Genomic DNA, 14,380 nt, shown 5'->3' on the forward strand with positions numbered 1-14,380 from the left:
GAAGATTTCTTTGTATAAGGCTAAAGAGTAAAATTAAAACAATCGCTTAGTGGGGGGTGGAGTCCAACTGGGTCCACTCGGCACGGCGGCCACTGATTGGCCTACTGTAGCCTGCCCCGGGTGATTATGATGATAGAGAATTAGGTGGAATGAAGATTGGCAGGGGAAACCGAAGTACTCGGAGAAAACCCACCTCAGCGCCACTTTGTCCACCACAAATCCCATTTGACCTGACCCAGGATCGAACCCGGGCCGCCGCGGTGGGAAGCCAGCAACAAACCGCTTGAGCTATGGCGCGGCCAGGCTAAAGAATAAGTTGGGATTTGGAATTTTGAAAGGACAAATTTCATTTGGTACGTTAAAAATAAATAGCAACATGTCCTAAGTTGCTCCCAAATATATGTACGGTAGGAAGAACACGATTAAATGTCATCAGTTTGATATTACTTTCCGTACGGAATTTTTTCCACGTAAAGTTTTTTCATTTATACCGAGACACAGAATGCTCCAAACTGTGTAAAGACTCACAAACACAAACACACACACAAGAGAGACGTATTTCTTTTTTGGGTATGTAAAAACAAAGTAACATGGGCGATTGATACAGCGTTAGTATGTGATTTGTGCATAAACTTATCGATCAGAACTCCATGACAGAAACGGAAGCACTTCTGCATGAGAGCGCCATGTGTAAACGCCAGACTTACGAATCTGACGTCACTGCAGAAGATATTAACATATGTCCGTCCTTTCCGAGTTCAATGGTCTCGTGTGCCTTGTGTGGGTCCGTTTGTATTGATCTGAAATTACTAACATGCATGAGAAAGAAGACGTAAGATTCAGGCTAACAGGAAGCAAAGGCCCAAGGAGAAGTGAATAGGAGACTGCGGTTACTTGTGACCGTGGCTCCACACTTCCTGCGGCTTGAACCGAGATAAGCGTAGCCATCTCAGGTCGTGAAGTGAGCAGCAGACGTAAGCCTAAATGTGTGCAGAAATACCGGTACGTGGTGTTCAGACTGTTTTTTTTTTTAAACAGTATGAGACCCGAGACAGTGCAATCAGTATAACAAGTGGCTGCGGGCTAGACGGCCGAGAGGTCGGAGTTCGAATCCCGGGAGAGGCAAGGTTTTTCTCTTCTCCACGTCATCCAGGCCAGGTTCTGGGCTCATTGAACCTCCTATCCAAGGGGTAACAGGGGCTCTTTCCCAGGGATTAAAACGGCCGCGGCGTGAAGCTGACCATTCACCTCCAAATAATGCCGAGGTCAAGAATACGTGGATCTATACATCCACCCTCATATGTCTTCATGGAGTAATGTTTAATTAATTAAAAACACAAACAACTTTATCTTTTACCTTTTTTTAATTCGCTAGTGGGGTTTGGAGTCCAGCTGGGTCCACTCGGCACGGAGGCCACTGATTGACCTATTGTACCTGCCACGGGGGACTATGATGATGGAGAATTTGGTGGAATGAAGATTGGCAGGGGAAACCGAAGTACTCGAAGAAAACCCACCCCAGCCCCACTATCTTTTACCTTAGTTGGAAGTCAGTTTCCAATTTAATAACCAATTCAATTCGATTGTAAATACAGCACTCAAATTTGTTGTGCGAGCTTCATTATGACATAATAATACTAATAATAATAATAATTCACCTATTTATTATTTATGTGTCACACTAACTTCGCCGACAAGTGGAGGTTGCTCGGTCGTTATAGTTCGCTTGCAGACTACAGACCACGGAGTTTGTTTGTTTGTCAACAACTACGAGGGCAATCACAGACACAGCACAGTGTAGATACACGTTATCATATTAAGGACAAACATAACATAAAGACAAGAGACAAATTACAGGAAAACTCTGGAGAAAGAAAATATATTAATAGAGAAAACCTGGAAAGAAAAATATAGGAAAAGAAATACACAAAGAATGTAATGATTAAGAACTACATAACACAAGAACATTAGGTTTATGAACGAATATTATTAATAATTTCATGTAGAAGATTATAAAATATGATTGAGAGAAACTGCTTCGATTGCAAATATGTCGAGATCTTGAGCCACTGCGCCAGCAGCACAGGCGCACCGAGCAGAAGAACAGTGTTTGCCAGAGAGACAAACACCAAACAGCGGGACATCCTTAACAGTACGACTAGAAATACGAAGACTAAAGGCGCGTCCACATTACTCGTGCTCGTGCTCGTGTGACTCGCTATGCTCTCGAGTAATGTGGACGATATGACAAGTCACGAGATAAGCAAATTTTAATTTTTTAATTTAAAAACTATAGCCAATAAATTAAAATACGACTACAGCCTATACACACTACGAGTAAATATACGGATCCTCACGCGCCGAAGCCTGGCGAGCAACTGAAGTAGTGTGGACGAAGATTTACGAGCACAAGTAAAATTCAGACGAGTCTCCCGACGAGCACGAGCACGAGTACGAGTACGAGTAATGTGGACGCGCCTTAACGTTTTGCAAGCGGGAAGTGCAGGATTTAAGGCCACGATAGACCTGAACAAAAATGTACATCAAAGTGATGTCTCCTTTTAAATACGAGTAAATAATGCAGACTTCATTTCTCTAAGGCAAAAGTGTAACTATAGGAACATGAAAGAAAAGACGATAGAAACAGACGGACGCAAACTTCTGCTTGGATGCCCTCAAGCTTGTTAATATCAACAACATCAACAAATCAACATCAACAACAACAACAACAACAACAACAACAATAATAATAATAATAATAATAATCGTGAGGGTGATAATCATAGATCAGAACGAAGCACGCCAATCTGCTTTTCTATATCAAGAGAAATGTCCATTCCAAAGCTTTTCCTAGAAAATAAATACTCAAGCCTTCTGGAACGTTTACACCACTGCAACTGTCGAAATATGTGGAATATTTGACCGAACAGCTGAGGCTATACGATGCTAACGCGCCTTCCTGCACTGCACGTTGTACAAAGGGGCGTTTAGCCAATAAACAGATACCAGGGTTGGAGAATCCATTGTGCCCTCCTAATTTTGTCACGTGTGATACATTTATTTCCAAAATTAAAAATCGTAAGCATAGTAATTTCAGGACTACACTAATTAAATATCAGTGGAAATCACTTTATGGAATCAATCCTCCCATACAGTTTAAGGGGGGCACGAGGTAGGGTAGTTGGTTGAGACACTATGCTACAAGCCGGAAGGTCACGGGTTCGATTTCTGATGAGGTGGGTTTTTTTCAATTTACCCAGTCCTTCCTGCCGCACTATGGCCCTGGAGTCCACTCAGCCTCTAACAGAAATGAGTACCAGGAATCTTTCTGGGTGGTAAAGGGTGGTCGGGGCGTAAGGCTGATAACCTTACCGCCATCTGTGAGCCGACTGTCTAGAAAATGTGGGAGCCTTCTCAGAACCCTATTGGTCTCCAAGGCCTGTTACCACAATTTAACGTGTCACGATTTTCTTTAGAGCAGTAGTCCTCGACCCTTCGAATTTTTCATCCCACCGTTCATTTTATAAATAAAAAGTAGTCCCGCCATAATGAAAACAGGCCTTCTCTTTTCTCAAGAAGTGAATGTTTACACTTTAGCACTGCATTACTCATCAATGGAAGCATCTATTTTCGAGAACGCACGTTCCACGCAGCCGATCTCCAAGTCCCGTTAAAGGAACGCGTCCCACCAGACCTGAGCAAGCGCATTCTGCTTTAATAATAGGGCCCGTACATACATTTTGTCTTAAACAGATTATAAGCAGAAGTAAAATCATCTCTAAACTTTCCTTTTTAACAGGCTGTGTGGATAATTCGTCTTTTATTTTTCTTCTGTCGGCAATTGTACCCGATCCTGAGATATAACGGATCTTGATGACTTAACAAGCAAATATTTGGCCCTTGTGCTGGGTCTGCTATGTTCATGATGTCTGTATTTTGTATCCTGTTCCCAGCACTTTCTTTTCCCGGAGGAAAGGACAACCGGTTTAGTGGTATTTATGTATGTGATGATGTCCTATGATAGGTTGTATATACACGACGTGCTTAAAGTAAAAGTTGGTAACTTCAGCATCAATTGCTGTGCCAACAAAATATTATTTCGTCCCCAATAATTCTTGCCGGTTCCTTGAGTATGACAACAGGACATCGTTATCGGGCCAAAGGACTGAATTCGTTAAGAAAAATGTATCTATCTCTGTATCTTTTTCTTCTTCTTAAGCACTTGCTTGTCCGTCCCCTATTATGAAACAGAGTTTCCCATGAAGCCATTCCATTCATTCTGCTAACGTCATTCTTTGCCACTTTCTCTCTGCTGACTGTTGAGGCGTAGTGAATACTAATCTGGAATGCTTTTTGAGACTTTGTCCCTTCGAACCTCTCCTGGGACTGACTTCATTGAGTGTTTTTAATTCGCTCAATATTTCTAATTAAGTGCCGGAAATCGTACCTTAAACACACTCGACCCTTCCCCTCTGACGTGTCCCGTACAGTCACCTACTGAAGTTACAGAGCCTCAAAGCTAAAACTGAATTCAAGTAGCTCTGTGAGCTACTTTCCATTTTCTTTCAATCTGCATGGTGTGGCCAGCGCGTACTGCAAGTTCATAACTTACAATTGAATGATCTGTTTGTATCTGTAAGGTTCACTCGAAAAGCGTTTCAGTTCGTTAAATTTGCCTTATTTTTTTTTCCTTGGCACTACAGCCCCAGCTGGCCTAGGCCTACCCCCATGAACTTCTCTGTTCACTTGGTTTTTCTAGATCTTACACGTTCGGTAGGACTCCTTGGGCGGGTGATCAGCTCGTCGCAAGGCCTCTACCTGTAAACAAACACAGACAAACGCACACACACAAACTAAACATCCATGCCCTGAGTGGGATTCGAACCCACGAACCCGGTTTCCAAGCGAGCGAAGACAGTACATGCCTTAGACAGCTCGGCTACCGTGACCGGCTAAATTTGCCTTATACAACCTTATAATTTTGCTTATGGCACCGTCTATAAATGTTAACATGAAGAAATGGGTTTCTTACAAATTTAGTAGTACGTTCCATCCACCTTCATTACAAATTTCTCACGTCTACCTTCAAAGTCAGTTCATTACCACAGTCAAGCAACGCCTTAGATCTATACATACTCGTACTGTTGGCGACACAGCCATGCTGTTTTCAGCCAAAATAGCTGTCAGAGAAAACAGTGACCAAGCTACATGCAAGCTGAACGAACGGGGAGTCTGGTATCAATTTCCGGCAGAGGCAGAGATTTCTTTCTCCTCGGCGTGCAGAAAATTTCTTATGTTAACCCAGCATATTAACCAGTGGGTCTTGGATATTTCGCCTCGGTTAAAACAGTCGGGTCGTGGAGCTGACCATGCACCTCCGTCTAACGCTGAGGCTAAGGATGGGCACAACATTGCCTTCAATACCCACTGAATCTTCATGTCACGGTGTGCAAGCAGAGGATCAGCTTATATTTACTTTATCTCGTCGTTTTATATTTTTCGAAAATAAAAAAGAAAGAAAATTATATAATTTAGGAATATATCGGCCTATTATCAGAGAAGCCTGGGCACCACGGTCAGTATAGTAACAGGCTACAGGCTGGACTGTCTGGGTTCTTTTCCCACCAGACACATCGTCCAGACCTGCTCCGGGACCCACAGAGCCTCTTTGGAAAGAGTGCCAGGCGCTCTTTCCTCGGGGCTAAAGTGAAGATAAGGACTCACCTCCATTTAATGCCGAGGTCAATAATTGTGGGGATATAATTGCACTTCCCCATATGTCTTCATGGCATGGTGTTTAATTAATTAAGCACATGGAACAATTTTATTTTTCACCTTACAGGCTTATTGTCCTACAAAAATTAATGATCCTATATTAAGTGTCGTTAGTGCCGTCAATATCGCCAGTCTCTCTCCATCCACAAGTTCGCATGGTTGTCATGTTGGTTTTATTGATATGGGAAACTGAGAAGTACAGAACATAAGTGGAACTGTCCTTAGTAGAACTATTTTGATACCAAGTTTCATGATAATTGGTTAATTCGTTAAAAATTAATAGTGGGACAGACACACAGATAAACGGACATAAAGTTATGGCAATTGTCCCTTTGGTTTTAAATCAAGCAAACTGGGCCAAAAACTACGTACGGCGCAGTCCTGAAGGAGGCAGACCGAATGAATGCCTTCCGTATGTCAGAAATTTACGATGTGAAAGATGAATGAATCACACAAAGGAGCCAAATGTGTACATCCGGTCTGCGATCAGAAAGTATGCCTCTGGACTTCCTGATTACCGCAGGCAATTCAGTCAGTTGTCTCTGACACTATTGTTCAGGCAAGATAATCCCACGGGCAGTTCCCTCAGCCTCTATGTTAATTACCTTCGCTATTAAGATTAACTTCCTGCCATATGCAAACTGACAACAGAGAAGAGTTTAAAGGTAATTACACTGACAGTAACGACTAGAAATTCAATCTGCTACTGTACAACTTTCACCAGGTTAATTAATATTGGAAAAGAGGAAAAGTAGCATTCTTTGGGAGTGTGTAGGAGACAACTTCGCTTAAGAAACTATACAGAACAAAGTAAACATGAATATATCAACTTGAGTATTTCATATAGATTAACTGCGACAAAATCAGACGCCTCATAAACTGTCTACACATACCGACGGCGCTCATTTCATTCTCGTTACAGGAGACATCACAATTATAAGCTACAGCAAGAGCACCAAGGTAAAGTTTTCTCTGTGTTTAACTAATTAAACACCACGTCATGAAGATGTATGGGAGAATGGATGTATAAATCCATGTTTTCTTGACCTCTGCGCTAGTTAAAGGTGAGCGGTCAGCTTCACGCCCAGACCGTTTTATTCTCCGGGGAAAGAGCCCTTATACCCATTGGATAGGAGGTTGGGTGGACCCCAGCTTTTCTTTAATACTCAAACGTATTGAAGAAAAGCAGTGGCACGCACACAGAGAACCTGCACAAAATAACACGCGAGCTGTGCTGAAAGCAAGAGGTAGCCGCTGCAGCACATATAAGCATAGAGCTGGTATCTCTGTGATTTTGGTTTTGATTTTAAATCTAAATTAAATTTTAAAAATTAAAGTTAATGTAGTATTTAAAATTTTAAACCAATCGACGTATGAATATTAATAAAGATTTTAAACACAATTGACAAAATTGACAAGTCAAGTTCTGGAATATTGGGTGCCCCCTGACGACAGAGAAATGAACAATTGGAAATCTGGAGCCTAATGTTAATATTGAGTGCAGTGTGACAGCTACGTGAAGTGAAATACACCTGATGATGGCCGGTTGCGGCCGAAACATGTAGTGCGAAAGAAGGAGAACAAGAACTACAATAAAGTGTTACATTTGCGACGAAGTTTGTATTACACATATAGAACTACGTTCCTCACTTTGATGAAAAAAATAAAGGGAGGCTCATGAGATCATTTTGCTGTCTGTGTACTCCCGCACAATTTTTTCATTTTCTGTATGGTCCGTGCCATATAAAAGGATAGTAAGCGGTTAGTTCTTCCTAGAACTTCTTGTTTTCATGTTACTGTCCCATCTACGCCTAATTCATCCAAGCAGTCTCCTCCAATCAGGCTTCCCCTACAGCTTCCGAAAATCCCACTCTTTTTCAACAATATTCATAAATTTACTTACAGAAGCTTTTATTAATTTTCTTACTTCTACGTTATTTGTGAAATAGGGCAAGTGGAAATCTCTGTTTGAAATACCCTAGGGTCTTGGCGGGGGTGGGAGTGGCAAAATGGCATTCCAAAGATGGCGATGTTTATCCGATAAACCGCGCTCCCTCAGTCTCCTTATAATTTTACAGAAGAAAAAGGCATGTTAGTGACCTTGGCTGGAAGTCCATGGCCCCAATGCACCTTGGATGCTGTGTCCCGTTGTAGATTTATGGACCGCTGAAATTCGTTTTCTTCGAAGAGGAAACATAAAATTTGCTGGCAGGATCTTGACAGACATTACATTTTTAAATTTTGCAGTAGAAGTACATAGCGTAGTCTAAATTAATTTTCTTCAATTAGTAGAACCTGATCACTGGCTGGGAGGCACGTGTCTTCTCGAAAATAAGACTTTCATTAAAGACTAATATAATAGGACTGAAAAGTACACATTTGTGAACACAGTTCTTGGACAAAGAAAATTTAGTTTTCACTACAGTGAGACTAGTTTTCTTTTTGTGTAAGATGGCCGGTTGCATTCAAAATGGAATAGGTTGAGAACTCCTTATCAAAATAATCATTAATTCATATTCCACATATCATTGTAGGATAGATCTTTGTGTGCCTCTAAGATTAATCTCACCACAAGGAATCTGTTGATGTGAGGAACACAGCATACAGCAAGGGGCACATAGTTACAATACCAAGGCATGCGTCCAACAGGTACATTCACTAGTCTAGGCAGGTTAGCTCACCCCTTCCAATGCACACTCCCGATCGAGACAGCTAGGCAGGTATATATACATTTAACATATACAAATTCCACCGTCAACGCAACAACTGTTTATTAACATACATAGCACGACATGTTTCCACCCAAAACGGGCCATTCTCAGGTGCTGCAAGTCTCACACACTCAACCACTGAACTGAAACGCTTGCATTCCCATATACATATGGTTCAGAAAGTTACTTACTATGCATATACAATCCACACCCTCTCGGCCTATTGCTTTAAGAAAATTTTTAATATTATCCTCCCATCTAAGGAGCTGGGTTGGAGTAGTCGGTATAGCGACTGGCTACGGGCTGGACGACTGAGGGATCGGAGTTCGAGTCGCTGTAGAGTAAAGAATTTTCTCTTCCCCATGTCGTTCAGACCGGCTCTGAGGTCTACCCAACCCCCTATCCAATGGGTACCGGAGGCTTTTTCCCCAGGGGTAAAGCGGCAGGGGCGTGAAGCTGACCACTCACCTCCAGCTAGTGTCGAGGTCAAGAAAATATGGGTCTACATATCCCCTCCCCCATACGCCTTCATGGCGTAGTGCTTAATTAGTTAAGCACAGGGACAACTTGACCTGGTCCCTTTCCTTCAGAATTACCTACCAACACTTTGTACGAATTTGCTTCTCATTTACAATTGCTGCATCATCCCAATAATATTCCTTTCATCCTCCTTGATGCGTAAAAATATATTCCGCTAAATTATAAGCGCTTTCTTTCCAAGTGTCCAAACGAGTTTCTCTCTGAATCAATCGTACTTACAGGTACCAAGTTACCTTACATTCTCACGAAATAGTATTTATAAATATGAACGCCTTTGCTTTTCGAACTGAATAGGCTATTCGAGAGTACTATATGTACAGACACTACCACGTCAACTGAAATCACAACGAAATAAGGTGGAAGACAAGTGACAGCGTGTTTGCGACATTCTGGTTCGATGCCGTTTACATACCACAGATTTTACAGCGAGACTTACAACGACAGTTTGAACTTCGGATAGTTACTGAACTAAGAACGAATACGGAAGATCTCGCAGTCCATTAAGATCCTATATCAATATTTCTCCTTGCTTAGAGAGACCTTCTCGGTTAATAAACATTTTCGCTGACATATTTCCGTTTTGATATAATGAAGTTATATTCTCCCGTTGTGGTACTTAAGAAAGTCAGACTCGATAGCATGACAACCCGGCCTTTCTCAATAACAGAAAGACGTCACAAACAACCCTTCATTTATTTTAGGACTCATACTTTCAGAGTTAGTTCTGAATCAGAATAAATTAAGGCCTAATCCATGAAATCATCATCAGTAATCTGTCAGACGACAGCGCCTCAGGCTCTTCCAAAACAGTTCCTCCACTTGATGCGATCTAGAGCTTTCTCCTTCAAATGAGAATATCCTCTTCTGTCCTCAAGGTCATCCAGCATCTTCTTACGTCTTCTTCCTCGTCTTCTGGTCACTTCTATCCGACCCTTTATCTTTCCTTCAATAACTTCTTTTAGAAGGCAGTTACTGCGTAAAACATGACCAATCCAATTAGCCTTCCGTTTTCTTATTTCGTGTAGGATATTCCTCTGCTCACTGACTCTAAATAACACTTCTTCATTTCTCACATAATCGGTGTTTCTGATCTAGTGCCCTAAGTGTCCAAGTTTCAGCCCCATACAAAGCCATGCTCCAAATGTAGCATATCCACGAAAGCTGAATAATGAATATCGCAGATTTACAGCACTATATCAGTTACTAAACTTATGTTGAACGGCGTCCCGCATTGGGGTGTCAGGGAAGCAGCATGACGTTATTAATTCGACATGAACACAACGAATTCAACACGAATACATGTTTCTAGGAGGCGGGATAGCGGCGTCTCTATGTCGACTGCATACGGGTTGGACGGCCGAGGCTTCGGAGTTCGAGTGCCGGTAGGAACAAAAATCTTCCCCACTTCACGTCGTCCATACCAGTTCTGGGGCTCACAAAACCTCCTATCCAACGGATACCGGAGGCTCTTTCGCCGGGAGTAAAGCGGCCGGGTTGTGAAGCTGACCCCTCAACTCCAGCTAGTGTTGAGGTCAAGAAATGGGGATCTATACATACACTCCCTCATATGCCTTCGTGGCCTAGTGCTTAATAGTTAAGTGCAGGGACAACTTTACCTTTTACGCAGTATTTAAGATTACATAGTCAGAAACACGTGTAACAACAGAACGAATACCGAACGGATTGGTGTAGCGGTAACGCTCTAGATTTGTATTGGGGAGGTCCTCGCTTCCAATCTTGGTCAGGACATGGGCTATCCTGTCTGTTTTATCGTAGTTTCCATCAGTCTCTCCAGGCAAATGCCGAGATAGCACAATGATTAGGTCATGACCGCTTCCTTCAAGGTCCTGCGCATTCATCTATCGTCCTAGAATTCGTCGCTACGCACTGGAGTTACCGACAGTGTCAGATATTCACTGCGATTGTAAGACCCACAATTACCTACGGCGTCACAGTATGGTGGCCCAGAGTTAAACTCAATACAAGCAAGGCAGAAATTAGTAAAATTACAAAGGTTGGCTTGCTTGGGTATCACAGGAGCAATTCGAACATCTCCAACAGCTGCACTGGAGATACTTCTTGTACTCCCTCCACTGCATCTACAGTTGGAGGCAGAGGCCAGGGCAGGAATCTACCGTCTCCAATGCAGTGATCAATGGAAACCTAAATCCGATAGTTTCGGACATACATACATAACTTAGGACATGAAAAAAGAACCCATATTACAAATGGGGTCTGACAAAATGATACTGAGGCATTATACGAAAAACCCTTCACGGTCAGATTTCCTGAAAGGAGTGAATGGGAAGACGGGTTTTGGCCCGATAGAAAATGGGGACTGATCTGGTATACAGAGGGTTCCAAGATAAATAAGGGCACTGGAGCTGGTGTGTTCTGCTAAGGCACGAGGCGGAAACTCAGTTTCAGCCTTGGGCAGTACACGACAGTGTACCAGGCAGAAGTATATGCCATTAAGGCATGTATTATGGAGAATCTAGATAGGAACTACAGAAATAGGAACATCTACATTCTATCTGACAGTCAAGCTGCACTTAAAGCGCTTGACAAACACCAGATCAACTCAAAATTGGTCTGGGATTGTCACCAAATTCTCATGGAACTGGCCAAACATAACAGGGTACAACTGATATGGGTGCTGGGACATGAGAGTTTTGCTGGAAACGAAACAGCAGACCAATTGGCCAAGACTGGAGCTTAACATCCATTCATAGGACCTGAACCAGCCTGTGGCATCTCTATAGGAGTTGCCAGAAAGGCAATCAGGGACTGGGCAAATATGAAACACAAGAAATACTGGGGATCCTTAACTGGACTCAGGCAAGCAAAGGGACTCATACGAGGACCCTCTACTAAAAGAGCGAAGGAACTGTTGAAGTTAAACAGGAACCAGCTACAATGGGTGGTAGGACTACTTACAGGACACTGTCACCTAAAAGGACACCTCTTCAAATTGGGACTAAATAAAGTTTCGGCCACACAAAGCGCTACGTACGCTATGTTCGCTATACGAACAGAAAAATATCTCCCTTTATTGCCAATGTGACTGGCCACACAGACTTCCGTACGCTACGTATGCTATGTTCCAAATGTTAGCTGCGTCGCAGAGTGTAGACAGCGTACGTAGCGTACGTAGCGAACATAGCGTAGTGCTCTGTGTGGCTGAACCTTTACAGCCCAACTTGTGAGAGGTGTCAAGAAGAAAACGAAACAGCCTCACATATCCTGTGCGAATGTGAGGCCTTAGCTTATTTAAGATTGCGCCACTTGGGTCAATATTTTACGGAACAAAGTGACTATTTCGACGTCCCCACGTACAAGATCCTACGCTTCATTCGAAGCGCAGGATTGTTGAGGGATAATCAGAAGGGGAGGCAGAAGAGATCACTGTGGTCGCGGTGCAAGGGCCAAGAAGGCCCACCCCTTATACAGTCATTCATACTGACAGTGTCGCCAAATAAATTAACAGAAAACATAATTAAAAACCAATAGGCTCATTTTTTCGCTCTTTTTGTCTAGAATATCATTCAATTTTGCTGTCATGTGCAAAGAACTCGCATAATCGAAGAGGTTATTCCTCATACACTAAATGTGAATAAATTGAACCCTTTACACCATAGTGGTTATTATATGCACCATCTGCTTTAACATTCAAAAACTCTACATTCTGTCAACAGAGTGTATTCCTGTATTTTATATACTTGTTATCACAACAGATAGTGATCTCTCCCTTAAACAGGATTAACTAGTTGTTCTTTGTGGTGGGGACGTAATATATTTCTGTGAGGTACGAACTGAATGTTTATATACTGTGTGCAAGAACTTCAGTCTTTAAATGGTTAAATACGTATAAATTTAAAGATAAATTTAAAAATATATTCAAAAAATTTAAAATAGAGGTTACAAATATCCGATTTCTTTGATGGAAAACAAATTTTAAATTAAATGTAACACTTTCAACATCTTAATAATATTTTTTTTTATGTGTGGATCTGCCCAAGTTTTATACATTTCCAACCAGTTTATCCATATTATTTAACCCACTCTTTCTGTAAGTAGTCGTCTACTATATTTAACACTTTCAAAGTTTCTGACTTTTATCCGAAAAACAAATAATAAATAGTCACAAGTTTACCCACCGTTACGAGTAGTCTATCCTCCACTGTGGGTTTGCGTCTGGAATCCAGGTCACTTACAGCAGGCAGCTGTCACATGAGTTGATAGTTCTTTCGAATCACAATTAACCATACAAGAATTTCAACAGCAGCTACAAAAGAAGTGTATTTTAAATAAGATCAACTTTTACTGAAGCCGAATGAGTAACTGTCCATCATATGCAACTTATAAATGTGTAAGTTTTCACAAATATGTATTCACATCTGCTGAAGTCATAAAGTATTCACCACAGTTGCCACCTTCCTATGTATGCCCCAATAAATGTGATGTCAAGTCAAAGAGAGAAAGAATTACTTCTTTCGATAATCAGACACTTCACTAATTAAGAGTTCAAGCACAAAGGGAATTCCAGCTCATTGGAACAACTTAAATACTCTGACTCATGAAACTGACGAAAGAACCAGTCCCTTGTCTATGACAAGCTACAAACACTGATACATCCGAGGAACAACGGCGACAACGTGCTAACGGGCACAGACCGTTGCTCCCGCCAGGCACACCTCTCGAGTTGCTGGCCGACTGGCTACTAAACCTGTCTCCGGCGCGGAGAGCCGCCTAAAGTCAGTGGTCAGTGAGAAAACCGTGCGCAGCGTTCAGGGCAGGTATCTAGGCAAGGCCTTCGGAATGTCATAGGTCTACACGCAACTCTAGAAGGATGACAGGCCCGGGACAGCAATCACTGTTGCAGCCAGTAGTCACCAGTAAGGTCTTCCAGCCATCTTCGCTGCTCATTACAACCATGGTAGACTTAAATGAGATATCTGCTGCTGCATATGTTAGGCAAGTCATCTCAGTCGGTATTGAGACTAGGTTAAGGGTTGGACGGCCGAGAAATTGTGGTTCGATTCTCGACAGAACCAAGAGATTTTCTCTTCCTCATCGTCCAGACTGACTCTGAGGCTCACACAACCTCCTATCCACTGGGTACCGGGAGCTATTTTACCATGAGTGAAGCTCTCAGAGCGTAAGGTTGACCACGATTAAGCTTACGAATATGTGCAGCGGTACCTCTACGCCCCCCATACATATTTATGTCATGGTGATCTATATGTTTCTGTAGAGGCCTCATTTCGATTTCGAGACGGGTTCTTGAATACGATATTGTATATATCACGGATAAAATATTCGACAATAAGCAGCATGAAAATACAGTGTCTTGA

At 42.2% G+C, this 14,380-nt stretch overlaps 1 protein-coding gene across 1 annotated transcript in view; it reads right to left on the reverse strand.

Annotated features, from left to right (window-relative positions):
* Positions 1 to 13,726, reverse strand: part of LOC111874742 — a 50,507-nt gene extending 36,781 nt beyond the window's left edge. Inside the window, exon 1 of the mRNA XM_023870488.2 lies at positions 13,184 to 13,726. The gene's annotated coding sequence lies outside the window, so the exon portion shown is untranslated. The remainder of the gene's footprint in view (positions 1 to 13,183) is intronic.
* Positions 13,727 to 14,380: the final 654 nt, after the last annotated feature.

The sequence above is a fragment of the Cryptotermes secundus genome, unplaced genomic scaffold (assembly GCF_002891405.2).
Source record: "Cryptotermes secundus unplaced genomic scaffold, Csec_1.0 scaffold390, whole genome shotgun sequence".
NCBI lineage: Eukaryota > Metazoa > Arthropoda > Insecta > Blattodea > Kalotermitidae > Cryptotermes > Cryptotermes secundus.